This window comes from Oryctolagus cuniculus, chromosome X, assembly GCF_964237555.1.
Source record: "Oryctolagus cuniculus chromosome X, mOryCun1.1, whole genome shotgun sequence".
Classification (NCBI taxonomy): Eukaryota; Metazoa; Chordata; class Mammalia; order Lagomorpha; family Leporidae; genus Oryctolagus; species Oryctolagus cuniculus.
The window spans coordinates 86,379,349-86,397,603 of NC_091453.1; the positions used below are offsets into that span (position 1 = coordinate 86,379,349).

The window sequence follows — 18,255 nt, forward strand, 5'->3', positions numbered from 1 at the left end:
TGGGAAGTGTGTTTTGTTCATATCTCCATCTCTCTCAAGGGCTCAAAACAATGTCATGTTGATAGAAAGGGTTGGGTAAAAACAGTGTGGGGAAGGTTGGTAAGAATCCTGGATATTAAACTGTGAAAATACAAGACTGAGGCACTCAGTGCTGCAGGTTACTGGGGGTGTTCATTGTGAGTTGGAGTTCAGGCTACCAAAGGAGGAAATATACATGGGTGTTCTTTACAACAAACGGTCAGAATTATATCCAAAGGAGGCTCCTTAGCATGTAATTTTTAAATACTGAGAACTACAGAATATAAGCAGATCTTGAGAGCAAAACTAAAAGGAGAAAAGAAATTCTGAGGAGGCTTCTCTCACCTTCTTCAAGAGTGGTGATAGCTTATTTCAAGAGAAGAAGAAAGAGTTATCTACGGGCCAAGAACTGACAGAACACGTTTCAAGGAAATCAATTCTGGGCACATGTTAGGTCAGTATGTATTTGTTGGATGAACAAATGGGCATCTGGCTGAGGGCTAGGCCAGACCTTGTGGTCTCAGCAGACAGGAAGATTTGCTTGCCCATGTTCAGTGATTTCCAGTTACCTGGGCTAACATTGGTTAGGCTCTTAGTTCCCAAGGGCAGTCTCTAGATAGAATGTTGTTCAGAATTATTTTTTTTCATTGTTTTTAATTTGAAAGAGTCACACACACAGAGGGAGAGAGCGAGCGAGAGAGGGAGCTTCCATCCACTGGTTCACTCCCAAATGGCTTTGTGGCCAGGGCTGGGCCAAACTGAAGCTGGAGCTTGGAACTCCATCTAGATCTCTCCTGTGGGTAGCAGGGGCCCAAGGGCTTGGACCATTTTCTGTTGCATTCCCAGGTGCATTTACAGGGAGCTGGATCAGAAGTGGAGCAGCCAGGACTCCAAGTGGTGTTCACATGGGATGCCAGCATCACAGGTGGCAGCTTAACCTGCCTATAATGATGCCCCCTCCTTTTTTTATTTTTTAATTTGAAATGCAGAGTTACAGAGAGTGAGACATACACACTCAGATATGGCATGGGGTGGAGAACAAGCGGAATTCTATAAATTCCAACCCCTTTGGTAGTACCATATTAGGAATGAAGCACTGAGGTCTTCCCAGGAATGCTGACTGAGCTCTGCCTAAGCCAAGCCACATTTCCCCAAAACAGTGACTTAAACTCCATGACAAGGACATCCTTAACTCACAGTTTATAATAGGCAGGGAATCAGGAACCAGACATTTTGAATCCAAAGTCAGGGCGCATGTTTGGATAATAAACTTTAGATAATATTGGGTATGTGAAAGCTCTAGTCATTGAGACATAAAAGCATTCATTTTCTAACAGAAGACAACATCTGCTGAAGAAATCTGTTACTTGCCTTCATCCCTAAACCCAGTCTTGACATGAATTGCCCGAAATCTCCAACCCCCTTTTAGATAAAATACTGTAACTATTTTTGGTGCTTTCCATGTCCTTGGGTAGGCAACATAACTTGAGGTAGGGGACTAAGACAGTGAACCCAAGATGTCTGGTCTTCCAGATGGGCCCTGGGAACCTGGAAGGGCTGGAATTGTAGAGGTATGTGGGAAAGGTTTTCTAGAGGTGGGGGCATTGTCTAAGCAAAGTCATGAGACTGCGAGCCAATGGGGAACACAGGCATGCCTGAGAGTTTGAGAAAGGATGGCTTACCAAGCTGGAGCATAGGAAGAGAGTGGCCCAAAGGCTTGCAAATGCCAGAGGGAGGCTATACTAAATTCACTCAACCCCAGAGCTTTTGCAGGCTATGAAGTAGGAAAGTGGCTGTTGAAATCTCCCCAACTGTCCCACATTTGGGAAGTTAACCGCAGTTTGCAGTTCCCCGGGACTAAGCTTTTATGTAGCAGCGGGGCCCGTGTAATCATAGTTCTGTTCCACCCACATTTTTACAGATCTGGGCGAAGGTAAAAGGGCTATCAGATCTCTTTCCTCTCCAGCTTCTCAAGTCTACTTTTCCCCGGGGTTCTGTTAATAGTAGCCAACAAATAAAGAAGGCTATCCAAGATGTTCACAGTTTTCAGACTTTGGGAAAGAATCTTGAAAAGTTTTTAGACCATTCCTGGGGGCCAGTGCTGTGGTGTAGCAGATTAACCTGCCATCTGCAGCACCGGCATCCCATTTGGGTGCCAGTTCGAGTCCGGCTACTCCACTTGCAATCCAGCGCTCTACTAATGTGCCTGAGAAAACAGTGGAGAATGGCCCAAATGTTTGGGCTCTTGCATCCAGAAGAAGCTCCTGGACCCTGGCTTTGGCTGGGCCACTGTGGCCATTTGGGAAGTGAACCAGCAGATGGAAGTGCTCGCTCTCTTGTTCTCTCCCTCCCTCCCTCCCTCCCTCCCTCTTTCTGTAATTGACTTTCAAATAAATTTTTAAAAAATATTTTTAAAGACTATTCCTCTGCTAGTATAGATTCAGATCTGTAGTCACACACACACACACACACACACACACACACATACACTTTGTTATCTTCCTCCATACCCCAAAGACACATTTTGGTATGACTGACAGTACCATTTAGGTCAATGATAATGCTGAGATAATAACATTTAACCTTTTATATCATGCCCATTTTATAGATGAGGAAAATAAACTGTGGAGAATTAAAGTGCCTTTCCCAAGGTCACCCAATTAGGGAAGGTACAGACAAAATTCAAACCCAGGGGGCCAGCGCTGTGGCATAGTGGTGCAATGCCAGCATCCCATATGGGAGCCGGTTCTAGTCCCGGCTGCTCCATTTCCAATCCAGGTCTCTGCTGTGGCCTGGGAAAGCAGTAGAAGATGGCCCAAGTCCTTGAGTCCTAGCACCCATGTGGGAGACCTAGAAGACAGGCCTAGCTCCTGGCTTTGGCCTGGCCCAGGCCCAGTCATTGCAGCCATTTGTGGAGTGAACCAGTGGATAGAAGATCTCTCTCTTTCTTTAATAAACTCTGACTTTCAAATTAATAAATCTTAAAAAAAAAAACTGAGTTTATTTGGCTCCAAAGCCTAAGCTCTTTGCCCTTGATACCATACTGTCTATTTTGAAAAATGATTAGTCTTGTCTTCTTTTAATAGGAACATGCTCAAGGCAGCCCACGCTAATAGGAATTTCCAAGGCAGAAGTTCCATAATCCCACACAATGTTTAACTGCCCTCATGATCGGGAAATTGTTCACTTATATAACGAATATCCCTCAAAACAATGTGGAAATTCATTTCCTCTTCACTGGGTTTTTCACTCAGGGCTGTGCTTGGCAGCTTTCCTGATATCAAAACAGCCATCAGGATCCTATTCTTACACTCCAGGAGGTACTGGACTTGTTGGCCTCTGCCCATGGGTGTTCTCACTGACTCCTTGGAAACCCCCACGCCTCCCCCCACCCCAGTACCTCCCCAGACAGTGCTGAGTTGGGCAAGTCTCTTGGGAGTGAGAAAGTGACACTTGAGAACATATTGGTTTATTATTACACACAGAGGAGTAAAATTAACCATACAAGTTGCCTCTGGAGTTGGGAACAGGAGGAAGGCACCTCCTTTCTCATCCCATCTGGCTTTTTGTTGATTTCTACCTTGTCTCCCTCTTTTAAACCATTGACTCATTTAGCTGAAGGGTGCATGTGCTGCTCAGAGAAGTCCCTGCTCCCCAAATCCCAGTGTTTCCGGATTGCTGTCGGATTTTTCAGCCCCTTAGGACATCTGGCATTTTTTCGAGGTGCACTGAGGAGCTAGTGTTCATTATGATGTTAATGGTCGATCTGGGGCTGACTGTGTCGCTCATTTTTCGGATCAAGGAGTAGTAGAGTCTTCACAATAGCATCAGGCATGCCTTGGAGGTCTGCTGATCCATCCTCTTGTGTTCCATTGGGTGTTTTCAGAAAAAAGAAAGGCACGTGACTAGGCTCCAGGGAGCATCTTGTCTTTGTACTCTGGGTCCGACTGGTCTTTCTGTTGAGCGGCCCACACAGAACCTTGTAAAACGTCATGTATTCTGAAAGGAATGTACGGGCTGCTTTGCCTGCCATGTTACTTGTACTCATTTGCAGTCGAATTTCACATCCCATCATCCTGCGCACTATCTTTCAAAAAATCATACAAGTGTTCTCCGTTGTCTCCACGAGGCCGTGTTATGGCTTCGAAGCCTCCCTAAGAGGATACTTGGGAGCAAGCGAGGGGGCCACTCTTCAAGGCTGACAGGAGAGCAATGGTTGTCTCCTAAAAAGGCACAATGATGTGCCCTTGGGTAGTAGCTTGCTACTTGCTCAAGCTCTGAAACATAACTGCTTCTCTTCTGGAGCACCGAAGCCTGGAGCAGGACTTGCAGGCAAGCGTTCCTTAAGAATTCCTGAGTACAGTTCCCAGGGAAGCCATGGCTTGTGGGTGGGAAGAGGTGGTCAGATTAGGGCCTCTCTATCACTGTGCCTGATAACAGCCTGTTAATCTTTTATCGGTGATCACATCATGACATATAGTGAGCCACCACTTAGGGCAGAAGAGAAAGATAACATGCTGCACTTCCTGTTTGAGGTTCTTCCCCACCTTGATATAACAGAATTTCTCATCAAAGCCAGGAACCGCTTGGACAGGAAGACCAGGGTGGACAAAGGCCGGGCTTCAGCCAGCTGAGGAGGAGCACACGCACTTCCCAGCTGGAGGCCTCTATGGTCCCAGAGGGGGCAGCTGCAGGCATGAAAGACTCCCTGCCCCTGGGACCAGGGCTGACGGGGAGGGTCCAGTTGTCCGTGCAAGGTTTCAGTTGCCTGCCTTTAGTCCTGGGCCTTGCTCTCTCCTCTCAGCCTTCTCTCACAGCTGTGTTTCTCCTCTGGTCCAAAGCCAGCAGGCCCAGGGACACCTGAATGGGCACTACCCCTGCTGCCCTGGTCACTTCTGGAGACTTGCCCAAGAGAAGGAGAGGCTGAGCCCCAGGGCCACTCCCTCTCTTAGAGAGCCATAGGAGTCCTAAAGAGGCAAGCTCCAAAGTACAGTGGGCTTGGGGCCGGCACTGTGGCTTAGCGGGTAAAGCCACCACCTGCAGTGCCCTCATCCCATATGGGCACCGGTTCGAGTCCCGGCTGCTCTACTTCCCATCCAGCTCTCTGCTGTGGCCCAGGAAAGCAGTAGAAGATGGCCCAAGTGCTTGGGCCCTGCACCCCAGTGGGAGACCTGGAGAAGGCTCCTGGCTCCTGGCTCCTGGTTCCTGACTTCGGATCAGCGCAGCTCCGGCTGTTGCGGCCAGTTGGGGAGTGAACCAGCAGAGGGAAGACCTCTCTCTCTCTCTCTCTCTCTGCCTCTTCTCTTCTCTCGGTGTAACTCTGACTTTCAAATAAATAAATAAATCTTTAAAATAAAAACTATAGTGGGCTAACCGAGCTATATATCCTTGTCTGCCTCTTAGCACTACTCCCTATGCTATTTCTCAATGTCCCATAGTGCTTCAGCCACAGGAAGCAGTTTCTTTTGATGCCCTTCCTTCCGAAGCTCAAGTGGTGGCAGGCCCTCATTTCCTGTGGACTGCACTTGCAGGAGACTTACAGTCCCCGACAGCTCTATCTTCTGTTCCTTTCTTAGCTCACGGCACAGCCCATACTGGGCCGGCAGCACAGTTCCGTGTGCATGTCTTATGTCCTCTGGACCAGCTGTTGGGTCCTCCAAGGCCCAGACTTTACCTTGCTTACTCTGGGCACCCTCAGAACCCTCAGCACATCGCCTGACCCAGGGCTGACTGGCTGGATGTTTGGCTGGCCGGCGGAGAGTCTCTCAGCAAGCTGGAGCTTCCCTTTGCACTAGGAAGCCACTTGTCTGTCTCCTCACCCCCATTACATAGCAGTTGGTCTGGGGGTGGGGCAGGGAATGAGTCACGCTATTATCAGAGGCAGGACAGGAGGCAGAAACCTCTTTTCTTGTGCAAGGGTCAGAGCCTTGAGGCAGGGGCATGAACACAAGGTTGTTCACTACTCCCAGGTCTATGGCTAATCTAAATTACTTTATGATAGAAGGCAACAGGGGGAGGTCCATTTGGACCCCACATTCAGGAAAATTTCTTGGGATCTAGAGCAAAGCTTTCTCAGCCTGCCAAAGGATCAGTCACTGTCTGTGAGGTGTGCCTTGTTTTTTGTTTTTGTTTTTGTTTTTGTTTTTGTTTTTGTTTTTGTTTTTGTTTTTTTCCTGGTTGAGGATGAACTTCTCACCACATTTTCTTAAATATTCTCGGATTCATAATGGTATGAGAGTCCCCCGCCGCCCCCTTTTTCAGGCCATCCTCATGTCAATGTGGAGGGAATCTCTGTGCCCTCTTTCCTTCCAAGACCCTTACATTCCAGTGGCTGACTGGGATAGGAAGGCTGAAGGAGTTTAAGGAGCAGCCGGCCCTCATACACCTTGTGAGACCACAATCCCAGGCTCGCGTTGCTGTGGGAGGAGTTTCCAAACTTAGGTTCAGGCTGTCATACTCTGCAACTCGAGGTATTTTCCTGAGCTCTCTGGGGCTCCCCTTTGACTTATTCAAAGATCTGCCTCACTGAGGTGACTGGAGGGTGTAGGAAATTGGAGGATCTGAAAGTGCTTTGGCTGCCACATGGTGGGTGTGGAGAGCCCATGCCAAATGCTGCCCACTCAGCACAGCGCAGTCAGCAAGGCAAGCACACCCTGCAACTTCTAGGCCGCCCATTCACTGACTCTGGGCTTACCTTTCCAGACCAGAGACCTGAGCTCTTACTACGCTTCTGTATGGAGAGCCATCTCTCCCTTGTTCCTTTCAGCTGCCATTCCCTCTAAATGGGCTCCAATGCTGGGGTTCTAGCCTCTGCACCAAAGAAAGCCCACTTCAGAAGTGCAAAGGCAGTGTCTGGTATAATAAGCTCCCTCCTATGTGCTGAGACCCCACCTGTCCGGATTCAGCTAGTTAAACTAAATCTTTAGGGCTGCGTTATTGTCAGTGTTGCCATGGTTGACAACCTAATGAATTAGGCTTTGTTAATCCCCAGTGAAGCCAATCGGTGCCCTCCCACACTCATACACCTCCAGAGTTAGAACACTTGGAACTGCAAGCCAGCATGCTAGGAGGGCAGGTCCAGGTGGCACACTCACTGCATTGGCCCTGCTTTCCCCAATTGCCCTCATGGGAGACCAAAAGAACCTGCATGTCCCCACTGTTGCCTTGGGCTGTTTGGGGACCTCTGGCAGGCTATTCCTGTTAGCTGTGGATATTGTTGGGTCAGCGGGAGCCCATTTGGAGACCCAGGAGGCAGGGGCACTAACATCAGCTGTGTGGCCCTGGGAAAATCTCTTCGCTGCTGTGGCTCTTACTGTCTCCTATCTTCCAAGTGGAGACGGTCAGGTCAATTGGACAACCATTTACTAAATAACATAAAATAGTCGTGTTGAAAGGGAGGAGTCCCAGGCAAGATGAAAAGGTTTACAGTTCCTTGGGGAGGGAGCTTGCTGTGATTCACAGTTGTTTTCAATAAAGTCCAGAATTTTCTATCCACCCTTTGGGAAGAAAAGCCAGCGTCTCCCTTTCCCACCCCTTAGCCCAATTTCCTCTAGTCACATCATCCCTGTCTGGGTCCCTTTTAACAATGAAACAATGACTCAATCAACATATTTATTGATCACCTACTGTGTGTTCAGCACTGTTACAAACAGTTGGGCGGATACAGAGACGTCTAAGATATGGTCCCTCGAAAAGCTTACAATGGTGATGTCGAGACACACACACACACACACACACACACACAAAGATAACTATCAATCAAAAATGTTTAATGATGAGCATCAAGAAGCAATTTATATGCTGAGGGTTAAAGGAAGGAGGCGTAGGTGAGGGATGGAGTGGTCAGAGAAGGCTCAGTGAAGGGTGTGGTGCTGAGCAAGTTCTCCAAGCTTGAGGAGGTCTTGGCTAAGGGACGAGGGTCTTCCAGGTTGGCAGAACAGCTCGAATCAGGCAAGAAGGTGGAAACACGGAGGCCTGTTAGAGACCGTGAGTGCACCTCTGCAGCTGGCACTGGGATGTGCAGAGGTGTCCTGGGGTTTTTCAGAAGTCGCTTAGACTCAGGCTGGTTAAGGGAAAGCATCTTTGGTTTATGACTACCCCACTTCCACTCCGGCGGAAATGGGGCATTTTCTGACTTTGGAGGTGGAACTGTCTGCCTGGGAACCGTTCTCCACTCTCCCACCCCCACTGCAGGCCCAGGCAGCAGCTTACTTATCACTGGAGTCATGGACACAGCACCTTGGACATGGATGTTTTATGGTGGCACCTCAAGTGCCCTCTAGCTACCCTGGACTATCTTCTCATGGACGAGAGGGAGGGTATGAAGGGTGACAAGGGACTTGCCTGGTGCTGTGGCTTTCAGAAGCTCTGTAGTGCTCTGTGGGTAGACCCTGGGAGGAGGGGCATGATTGCAGCCTTTGCAGCTGGTTTTCCGTTAGACCTGACGACTCTGGGGGACCACCTCTTTCCGGCATAGTAGAAACCCTCACTAGAGTCACCACACATGCCTGCCCAGTTTATTACATACCGAAGTTCTTATTCTTTCTTGGCTAGCATAGAATACCTCTTCCTCAGTCCCCCACAACTCCCACACCGTCCTAACCCCAGCCAAGGACCATTTGTAGAAAATCTGGTTCACAGTCCCTAAGGAAATCATGGTCCAAGGCCTTCAGCCTTGTGGGTTAGACAGGAAGCCAGGTCAGGTACCGCAGCGGGAGGCAGAGGCTTCAGTGAAAGTCGGGATCGCAGCTTGTGAGGCAGCTCCTCAGGGGACTCACAGCCTGCCGCGGCTTTGAGCTTTCCACCGGCTCTTCTTTCCTCATGCTTCCCTCTGGCTGCAGACGCAAATCCCGAACCGCGGGTATGAGGGGATTTGGGGAAAATTCCCTGGGAAGTGGTTCTCATCTTATTTTAGCCCCAGGCTGCCTTCCCTTCTTCTCATTCTGCACCCAATTGATTCCTATTCCCTGGGTGCCGTGGGATGGCTTTATTTCAGCTCAGGCACCAACCAGTCTGGACACTTTGAAGTCAGAACTGGAGGGGTAGAATGGAGGCTCAGGGCCCATTACTGACCAATCAGTTTCTTTGGAGGGAGGCTGGAAAAGAAGTTTAGAGCCATGTGCATAAAAGCCACCATTCCTTTTTCTCTTCCTCCCCCAGGATTGAGCTCAGAGCCATTCTCAGCCACATAGGAAAGGTCTTTGGTCCCAGAGAGGGTTCAGTCAGTGGGAAGTGCGGTAGGGTTTGGATGGATTCCCAGGCAAACCAAAAGACAAGGAGAGCCTCTGAGACCTGGCCAAAGGTAGGGGTTGGAGCTTGCAGTTGAGGGTTGGGAACTCAGGGCAGTGGAACGAGGTGAGGGTAACAGAAAGGCTGGCTTGACGAGCATCCTTGACAATTGAACCCTTTTACTGTCACACCATTTCCCACTTCTGCCTTCACTCGACCCAATGGCCAAAGTCAGTCTATCCTCAGCAGCACCTTCCGACATGATCCAGTGGCAGTGTCCCTCACCTGTAGCCCTGCGGGGGCCGGAGGGGGAGAGACTTGTCCAGTGGTTTTCACAGACCCAGCCACCCCCCCCAGCTCTGGCCCCTGATTCTTCACACATACCCTGTTAGGCTGTAGGAGTTGAACTCATTCTTCACTTTGGGAGGTTGGCCAGGCCTTGGAGAGCTCCTAGTGGCAAGGGGCTGGGCCTGGTAGGCATCATAGTTGGAGCGATTTCCCTGGGATGGGCAAGAGAAGCAGAGGATGATGCCAGCTACCAGGGAGAACAGAGAGGAAATAATGCCCAAGTAAAGAGCCTCTCCGATCTCAAATTTCATGCTGTCAGGCACCAGTGGTGAGTAGAAGTCCCGAAGGATCCCATGTAGATTCCAGGCAACCGGGATGAAGCCCAGGAGACCTCCAAGGATGAAGAAGACTCCACCTGCTATCGCCACTCTGTCTTTGGCTCGGGATTCCTTGCAGAAGATCGTGCATCTCATGCCCACCACAGAGATAATGCAGGCCAGTGAGGAGAAGGCACTGGATGTCACCATCATGGCCTGAGCAGCCTGGATATCAGCGGGTAGGCCTAGGAGGGTGTTGTAGATGTCACACTGGGTGATGCCTGTGCTCTGTGTGGCACACTCCATCCAGAGGCCTTTGGAGAAACCAACTGCTGTCACGATGCTGGCGCCGACGTAAGAGCTCGTTCGCCAGTTGGGGAGAAGCATGGCAATCATGGTGCCCAACAGTCCCAGGAGGCCTAGGATGTAGCCCACAAGTTGGAGGCCAAGAGAGGCCATGGCAGACCTCTCAGGAGAAGTGTTTTTCAGGACCTGCTCCCTCGTCTTCTGGCTGTAGCTCCTGCTCCTTGGAAACCAGCCGCTATTCCCTCATTTCAGAGTGTCTCTGCCAGGCGACTTCTCTGCTCCTTACAAGTGTCTGCGGTTGGCCACAAGCAGACTCAAGAAGGCATCTAGAAAACCTTAAAAAAAATCCATAAACCAGATTAAATATTGACCAGAAGCTTATGAGAAACCAGAAAATGCTGGATGCCTTTTGACCTTTGTTATCTTGAGAAATAACACATGAGAAAGGGAAAGAAAAAAAAATCTTTGAGGGTAGAGCCAAAATGTCATGGCCTCATGCGTAGGCACATGTCTCAGGCTGGCAGACAGACAAAGCCAGGGGCTGGGCAAGGGCTTGATTTCCGAGAAGGCTGGTTATGGCAGTGGCGTTTGTGGTGCCTGTGTTAACTCCACGGCTAGTTTCCAAGGCTTGGTGTTTAACAAACACATTACCAAGCAACACCGCCCCTGGGCCCCTCAGTTGCAGATTGAGGCCAAACTCCAGGAGACAGAATCAGGAGGAACAGGTGTTAGAATGTAGCCTTGGACTACAGCTCCTGAGAGGCTTCTTGATGGCCTTTTTCAGGGAGGCCCATTCTCCGTGGGCCTAGAGAGTAGCAGCCTGGCCCTGGATCATCCTGCTTGTGGGGAAAATTCTACTCAAGGGCAGATTTGGGTGGCAGCAAAGCCTTATCTCCATATTCTGGGAGTTCAGGTTCTTTCAGCCTCACCAAATCCCCCTCAACAGGCTAGCCTCAGGTCTACTACATGTGTGACACACCAGACATTTCCTATCTGATCTCCTATTGATGCCCCCATCAACCCTAATTGACATACCCATCATCGGATTCTCAGATGATGTGGGGAAGACTCTGGAGCAATTGTGATTCTAGGACCTACAAGTAAGCCCTAAAATTCTCTGGGCTGTCTGTTCGGGGCACTAAGGCAAATGGAGGAAAGGATAGAGAGCTTTATAAGAGGCAGGAATCCAAGCAATCCTTTCAGATCTCAGAGCTGGGCAGGATCTTGCAGTATACATGGAGCCATCACTCTTGGTAAGTTTCAGGACACCAAGAGTCAAGGGTACACCCTTTTCCCCATCCTCTACAAGACCTTCCAGCCCACTAATATCCCACCCCTCCACAATCTGCCTGATTCACTTTAGCCTTCTTCAATACTTCGTTTTTCCTACTCATCTCCTAAATGCAAATGTCCCTCTGAAATCCATCCCTTTCTCAAGCAACAGTCTGTCCCTGAGAAAACTTATCCACCACCTTGGTTTAATCTACCGTCCATCCAGTGGAACTCCCAAATCTGACTTTCCAGCATAGATGCTCCAGAGCCTCAAGATTGGCAGAGCAATCACCTCATCAAGATATCCACATGGAAATCTCATAGGCACCCAGAATTCAATATGTCCCAAGGAGAACACGTCACCGCCTCCATTGCAACTCTCCCCAAAGAGTTCTTCCATGGGATTGCCATGGTCACTGAAAGATACCTGTATCCATTTCCTTGCAACAGATTAAAATCCTAGGAGTGGTCCTTGACACCTTCCTTATACGAGGCCCCTGCTTCCTGAATCACCATGTCCTAGCAGCTCTGCCTCAAGCATGTATTTCAAATACATGGTCCCCTCTCTCCATCTTTGCTTTTAGTTCCCTAGTTCAGGGCTTTGTCATTCTCCCTCACCTGGACTGTAGCAACAGCTCCTTAACTGGTCTTATTTCCAATCTTGCTTCCTCCAATTCATTCTGCACGCTTTTGCCCAGGTGATCATCCAGTATTCATCCAATCAAGTCACTACTCTACACAAAACATTCCAATGGCTTCCCTGTGGCTTAAGATTAAATGGACACGTCTATGCTCCATGCTCTCTCAAGCTCCATCTCTTGCCATTTTCCTCCTCATACGCTACCCTTTTGCTGAATTAAATGGCTTTCACATCCTCAGTCATGTCCTGTGAGCTTTTGCTCCCAAATCTGAGCACAGGCTGTTTTATGTTGAGTGCCCTGCAGCCTTCTTCCTCTGTTTAGTGTTTTATCCTTTAGGATTCAGCTCAGATGTCTGTGTCTGTAGCCTGGATCAAGTGCTCTTCTTCTATGGTCTTGTAATATCTGTGTTTACTTATCATCATCATCATCATCATAGAACTAAAGACAGAAAGCAGAGTTTCCAGGCCGGTGCCGCGGCTCACTAGGCTAATCCTCTGCCTGCCGTGCTGGCACCCCAGGTTCTAGTCCCGGTCGGGGCACCGGATTCTGTCCCGGTTGCCCCTCTTCCAGGCCAGCTCTATGCTGTGGCCAGGGAGTGCAGTGGAGGATGGCCAAAGTCCTTGGGCCCTGCACCCCATGGGAGACCAGGATAAGTACCTGGCTCCTGCCATCGGATCAGCGCGGTGCGCCGGCCGCAGCGCACCGGCCATGGCTGCCATTGGAGGGTGAACCAACAGCAAAGGAAGACCTTTCTCTCTGTCTCTCTCTCTCGCTATCCACTCTGCCTGTCAAAAAAATAAATAAAAAATTTTAAAAAAAAGAAAGCAGAGTTTCCTATAGATACTTGTATGTATCATATGTTGACCATCCTGTCTCTTTAACCAAATTCTAAACAGTCTGAAGGTGAGAAAACATATATTGAATTTCTGTTGTGCCCGCAGAGCACTGGGCACATGGTCGATAGTCGATTCTATCCATCAGCATTAGAGATGGCAGAACAGGAGCCAATAAATATTTGATGAAAGGGTGGGGAGGGAGACCTAGTTCGAATGTCAACTCAGTCGCTTAACAGCTGTGACACTGAGCAAGTCTTTTCCCAGCACTGGCTTTCTAATTGCTAACCTGGGCCCATTTGTGCCTGTCCTGAGGCTTTCAGTGCTTCTTGACAATCTTTCTACTTCTCCCTGGTGAGCATCCTCCTGGTGGCTGCTACAATTATTTACCACTCTTCTTGATCTCCTACGCTACCTCCTCCCTAAGCAATTATTATACTCTTCAAGATTTTCTTTGTCACCACAGACCTGAATCCATTTAATTTTGATGTCTCTACCCTTGCACCCTCCTTCTCACTGCTCATTCTATAGGGTGGCCTGGTTCATTAGTCCTCCCCTGAAAATGTTCTCACCAAGGTTATCAACTATTTCCTTGTTCCAAAACCCGATGGTCTTAGTGCTGTCATCTAACCTTGTCCCTCTCCTTCCGAAAACTAGTCTCTCACTTGTTTTCTGTAGCATCACTCCCAGTTTTCCTCGCCCCCTCAAAATGATTCTTCAAGGTCTCCTTAGTAAGTTCCTCTTCTTCTGCCCACTCTAAACCCACTATCCCCATGGTCTCACCTACACTGCTCTTCTTTGTCTTCATGTTCTCCATGGGTGATTTCATCTACTCCATCTGTAAGCCAGTGACTCCTAATTCCATACCTCTGCCACATACCTTTCTCCTGAACTAAAGGTTTGTATAGTCAACTGCATTCTCAGTGGCTCCATCTGAATGCTTTAATGGTACCTTAAATTCAACATCTTTATAGCTTCTGCCCTTTTCTCTCTCCCACCCTCAAACTCTTTGTACAGTGCCCTTAACTCAACAGAATCATTATGTATCCAGTAACCAAATCCAGCCATCTTTGATTTCTTACATCTAATCATAATTTATTACATGTCAGACTACCTTTAAAATATATCATGAAACCATCCACTTCTTCCTATCTCCCCCCTTCAAAATGTTAGTTCAAACCATGCAACCAAACCATCATCTCTTGTCCATTTGTATCTCATAGGCGATCCAAATTGGTCTTTCTAATTTCACTTCTGTCCTGCCCCTGCAATCAATTAACTATTCATCCAGTCATCAAGGATCTTTCTAAAGTTGAAATCATACTATGACTGTCAATTCACATTTGGCATGTTTAATTTCTTACAGGATTGAAGTTCAAACTCCCTAACCCAGGAAACCAGGAAAGCCCTCCTGGTTTTATCTGATCCCTTGTGTTTCATAGCCTCGTTTGTCACCATTCACCCCCAATCTTATCTTTTATGCTCTTAAACAAATACATGGAGGCTGGAGCTGTGGCATAGTGGGTAAGGCCGCCACCTGCAGTGCCGGCATCCCATATGGGCATTGGTTTGAGGCTCGGCTGCTCCACTTCTGATCCAGCTCTCTGCTAATGGCCTGGGAAAGCAGCAAAGGGCTGCTTTCTTGGGCTCCTGCAGCCACATGGGGACCAGGAAGAAGCTCCTGGCTCCTGGCTTCAGATCGGCCCAGCTCTGGCTGTTGCAACCATCTGGGGAGTGAACCAGTGGGAGCAGAGAGGAAGAATCTCTCTCCCTCTGCCTCTGCCTCTCTGTAGCTCTGCCTTTCAAATAAATAAATAAATACTGGAAAGATCACCAAGGTAAAGCATTCTCATTTTAGAACATTGGAAAACACAGAGAGGCATAGTTTAGAAAATAAAAATCACCTGCAAACTCCCCAGCTAGAAGCACTGTTAATGTTTGGGCTTTTTAAAAAATACATGATCCAGCCATACTAAGCACTTCTGTTCCTCTGAATTTCCCTTGTTCTCCATCTATAAACCTTTATGCATGCTATTCTACTGTATGCCACCTGCTTGAGTAATTTGCTAATCATCCTTCAGAATTCGTCTTCTCATTGACATCGTCCTTGGAGCCTCATCTCCTTCCCAGCCAGGACAGATTAAATGCTTTCCCTTTGTACCTTCTGTCTACATCCGGGCTCCTCTACAGTGAGGCATGGTGAGTTACCTTGAGGCTTTTGGGGGGAAGACCGACTGCCTCCTGGTGGAGCAGCTCTTGCTTTAGCAGAACTAAGCTTGAGTGATTCACTGGAATCAACAGTGTCCCAGAAGAGAGTGTCTCCCCAGAGCCAGTCTTAGCTCATTAGGAGTAACTAGGAAAGAATTTGGGAGCAAGAGGAAGGCAGAGTCAATAAAATGCATTACCAAGGCTTAGCATCTCTAGAGAGTCCAGATTGGCTTATCTGGGCGGGAGGAAGGCCAAATTATTGGATCTTATTCCATTAGAAGAAGTCACCCCATGGAAATGAGCTTTCAGCCACAGGCAGGAGGACAAGGTAGGCCAAATAACAAGTAGTTCGGTAGTAAACCCCATAGATTCTGCTTTGTGTTTGATGAGAAGCAGAGGTAAAGGAAGACAGTTTAGATAAAACTTGGCCTTACAATCAAAAGACCTAGCTTGTTGTCTCAGTTCTCTCTGGAAACTGTTGAGGAAGTTCCCAAACTTCTCTCAGCCCTAGTTTGCTCATCTCCAAGGTTTTGGGTCTCAAATAAAATCATGGGAACATGCAGCCGTTTTGACAAATAGCGAAGGAAACCTCTTTGTGGGAATCATCCTAGAAGGCAAGTGCTGGCTGCTCTGGAGGCACAGAGAGCTCTAAGCTTTGCCAACTGAATTTGTCTTCTGGGCATGGGGCCAACATATTCCATGGCCCAAGGGCTGGGTGACAAGTTTTCACTTAGAATCCTTACCTAATCTTCCTTAGGGGAGGGATTGAAACTGCAGGAGAGGATTAGGAGGGTCAAGACTGACAGTAGCTCTTGAATTAACCCCTCCTTACCTGATCACTTGCCCTGCTTTTCTTTCTATCTCCTGCTCCAAGAGTCTTATACATGGTATATCTCCTTTGTGGGGGGAGGATCCTCATAAGAATGCATGGGACAGAATGCTCGGGGGTTTCACACTCAAGAAAGGACCTGATGTGGCTTTCTGGGGGGTGAGGGAGGCTACCACTACAACCCTCTCCTGTCAGTCAGCCTCATGTCTCCAGCCCTTCATCCCCAAGACCCTCAGACACTTGCAGCCCTCTCAGCACCTCACCCCCAGTTCCCAGGGCTCTGGGAGCTGGATAAGTCATTTCCTTCAGGCTCTACTTTCTAGAAAGTCTGTCCTTGAAGCAGTTTATCTTTCCTTCTGCAGCAGTTGATTGATGATGGCTCAGGGAATTTCAATTGGACTGAGAAAATCTCTAATTGTTATTTGTTTTTAAGTTTGTTTTTGTCCTGATCACCAAGGTAAAGCATTCTCATTTTAGAACACTGGGAAACACATAGAGGCATAATTTAGAAAATAAAAAGCACTTGCAAACTCCCCTGCTAGAAGCACTGTCAATGTTTGGGCTCTGACGCTTGAAGAGAACAATACCTGAGTGGAAACCAACAGTTTCTAATGACAGGCTTGCAGAGCAGTGGGGGAGAGCGGCTGAAGAGCCTCAGGGGGAGACTTGATGGCTTCACTGGGGAACCCAGCTTCTGCTGCCTCCCCGAGCCTTCATTCCCCAGGGAGAGCACTGGCGCCTGCAGTCCTCCTTAGCACCTCCACAGCTGGGCAGAGGCGGACACTGGAGCTCCCTTCCTCCAATTTTTTCTCCCAGGCCTTTTGCCCTCTAAAAAGCTCCAGCCAGAAATGATGCGACTGAGCAGGACAGGTGCTTCTGGCCCTGCGGTTTCAAAGACTGGAACCTTTGTGATCGATCTGAAGACAGATATGACCAATCCTAGGGCCCTTCCAGTTTCCCACCCGTCACTCCCGATGCAGAAACCCAACGTGGCCCAGGCTGATTCCAACCGTGGGCTGAATTGGCAGCAACTAGGAAGGAAAAAATCACGCACCTAGGTGAGCTGCAAAGGGAGAACCCAGATATGAATGGACTTACAGAGCAGTTCCTTAGCAGAGCCTTGAAGGAGGAGATGCCCTGGAGAAGGAAGGCAGTGCCGACTAAAGGCCACAGGCTGAGGTGATAGAGGATTTCTGATGGTTAACCACAGCTTGGCAAATCCATCTGCAAATCTGAGCCTTACTCCAGATGAAAATTAAACCCCTGGAGGCTGGGAAGGATTGAGGTACTTAAAAAAAATTGGTGAGTTTTGTGTTTTTCCTGTCAAAAACTCCAGCTGGGCTTTTGTGTGGTGACCTCTGTGAGCCCAGGAAAAGCCTTGGGGGGGGGGGGGTGAGGGTTGGCCCAAGGAGGAATTCAGAACATTCCAGCTTTGGGGGGAGGGTGAAAGGAGGGGGCTCTGTTAGGCCCATTAGGTGTCCCTGGCTAGCAGCCCTGAGGCCCAGCAGGAAGTAAGCTTCATAAACACAGCCCTGGTGAGCTAGTGCCCAAAAAGACCTACACATCAGCCTGGTACTTTCCACAGGCCCCTCAGACTCCTCTACCCAGCTTGGATCTCTGACAAGTTCCCAGCCCTACCCTACTTCTATGGCTGACTCTAAGGTTCAAGAGCAAACGTGTGTGCTCTAGGTTCCAACTCTGGATTCAAAGAGCAGGTCTCTCACTCTCCCCCTCTTCCCCCTCCCTCTTTTGAAACATATGTTTACTGGGGCTATAGCATCCTGGCATAGCAGTGGCTTGGGCCGCCACCGGAAATGCCGGCATCCCATATGGGCGCTGCTTGGTGTTCCGGCTGCTCTGCTTTCCATCCAGCTCCCTGCTAATGGCCTCAGAAAAGGAACAGAAGATGGCCCAAGTGTTTGGACCCCTACCACCCATGTGGGAGACCTGGTGCTCAAATAGGATGCTGGTGTTGCAGGCACTCAGCCTGCTGCACACAATGCCAGAGCCAAAAGCAGGTCTTTAAAAGTGGGACTGAGGAGGTTCCTGTATGGTGGGCCCCACCTCCCTCCCCTTTTATTTCTGTGGAATGGAGTGCAGGGGTTAGGTTTTCTCTCCAGATAGAAATACATTTTCCTATTTTATCTGAGCAGAAAAATACTAGATACTGTTGAGAAGGATTCAGAAAGTAGAGGAAAGAAAACAGAGATTCTCATAATACTCCCAGACAGAGCTAATCATTGCCAACATTTTGATGTCCTATAGAAGACAACAGAAATGCTTTTTACAAAATAGAATCACTATACCTAGATCTA

The 18,255-nt window shown here is 48.6% G+C and overlaps 1 long non-coding RNA gene across 3 annotated transcripts in view; it reads right to left on the minus strand.

Annotated features, from left to right (window-relative positions):
- Positions 1–7,615: 7,615 nt before the first annotated feature.
- The window catches only part of CLDN2 (claudin 2), a 40,894-nt gene continuing 30,254 nt past the window's right edge, over positions 7,616–18,255 (minus strand). Inside the window, exons 1-3 of one of the 3 annotated variants that reach the window (XR_007912064.2) lie at positions 17,039–17,169; positions 15,112–15,256; positions 7,616–10,492 (exon numbers count right to left, since the gene is read on the minus strand). This is a non-coding gene — a long non-coding RNA (claudin 2). Of the gene's footprint in view, positions 10,493–15,111; positions 15,257–17,038; positions 17,189–18,255 lie in introns of those variants that run through there. The other 2 variants (XR_007912062.2, XR_007912063.2) reach the window with 2 other exon arrangements.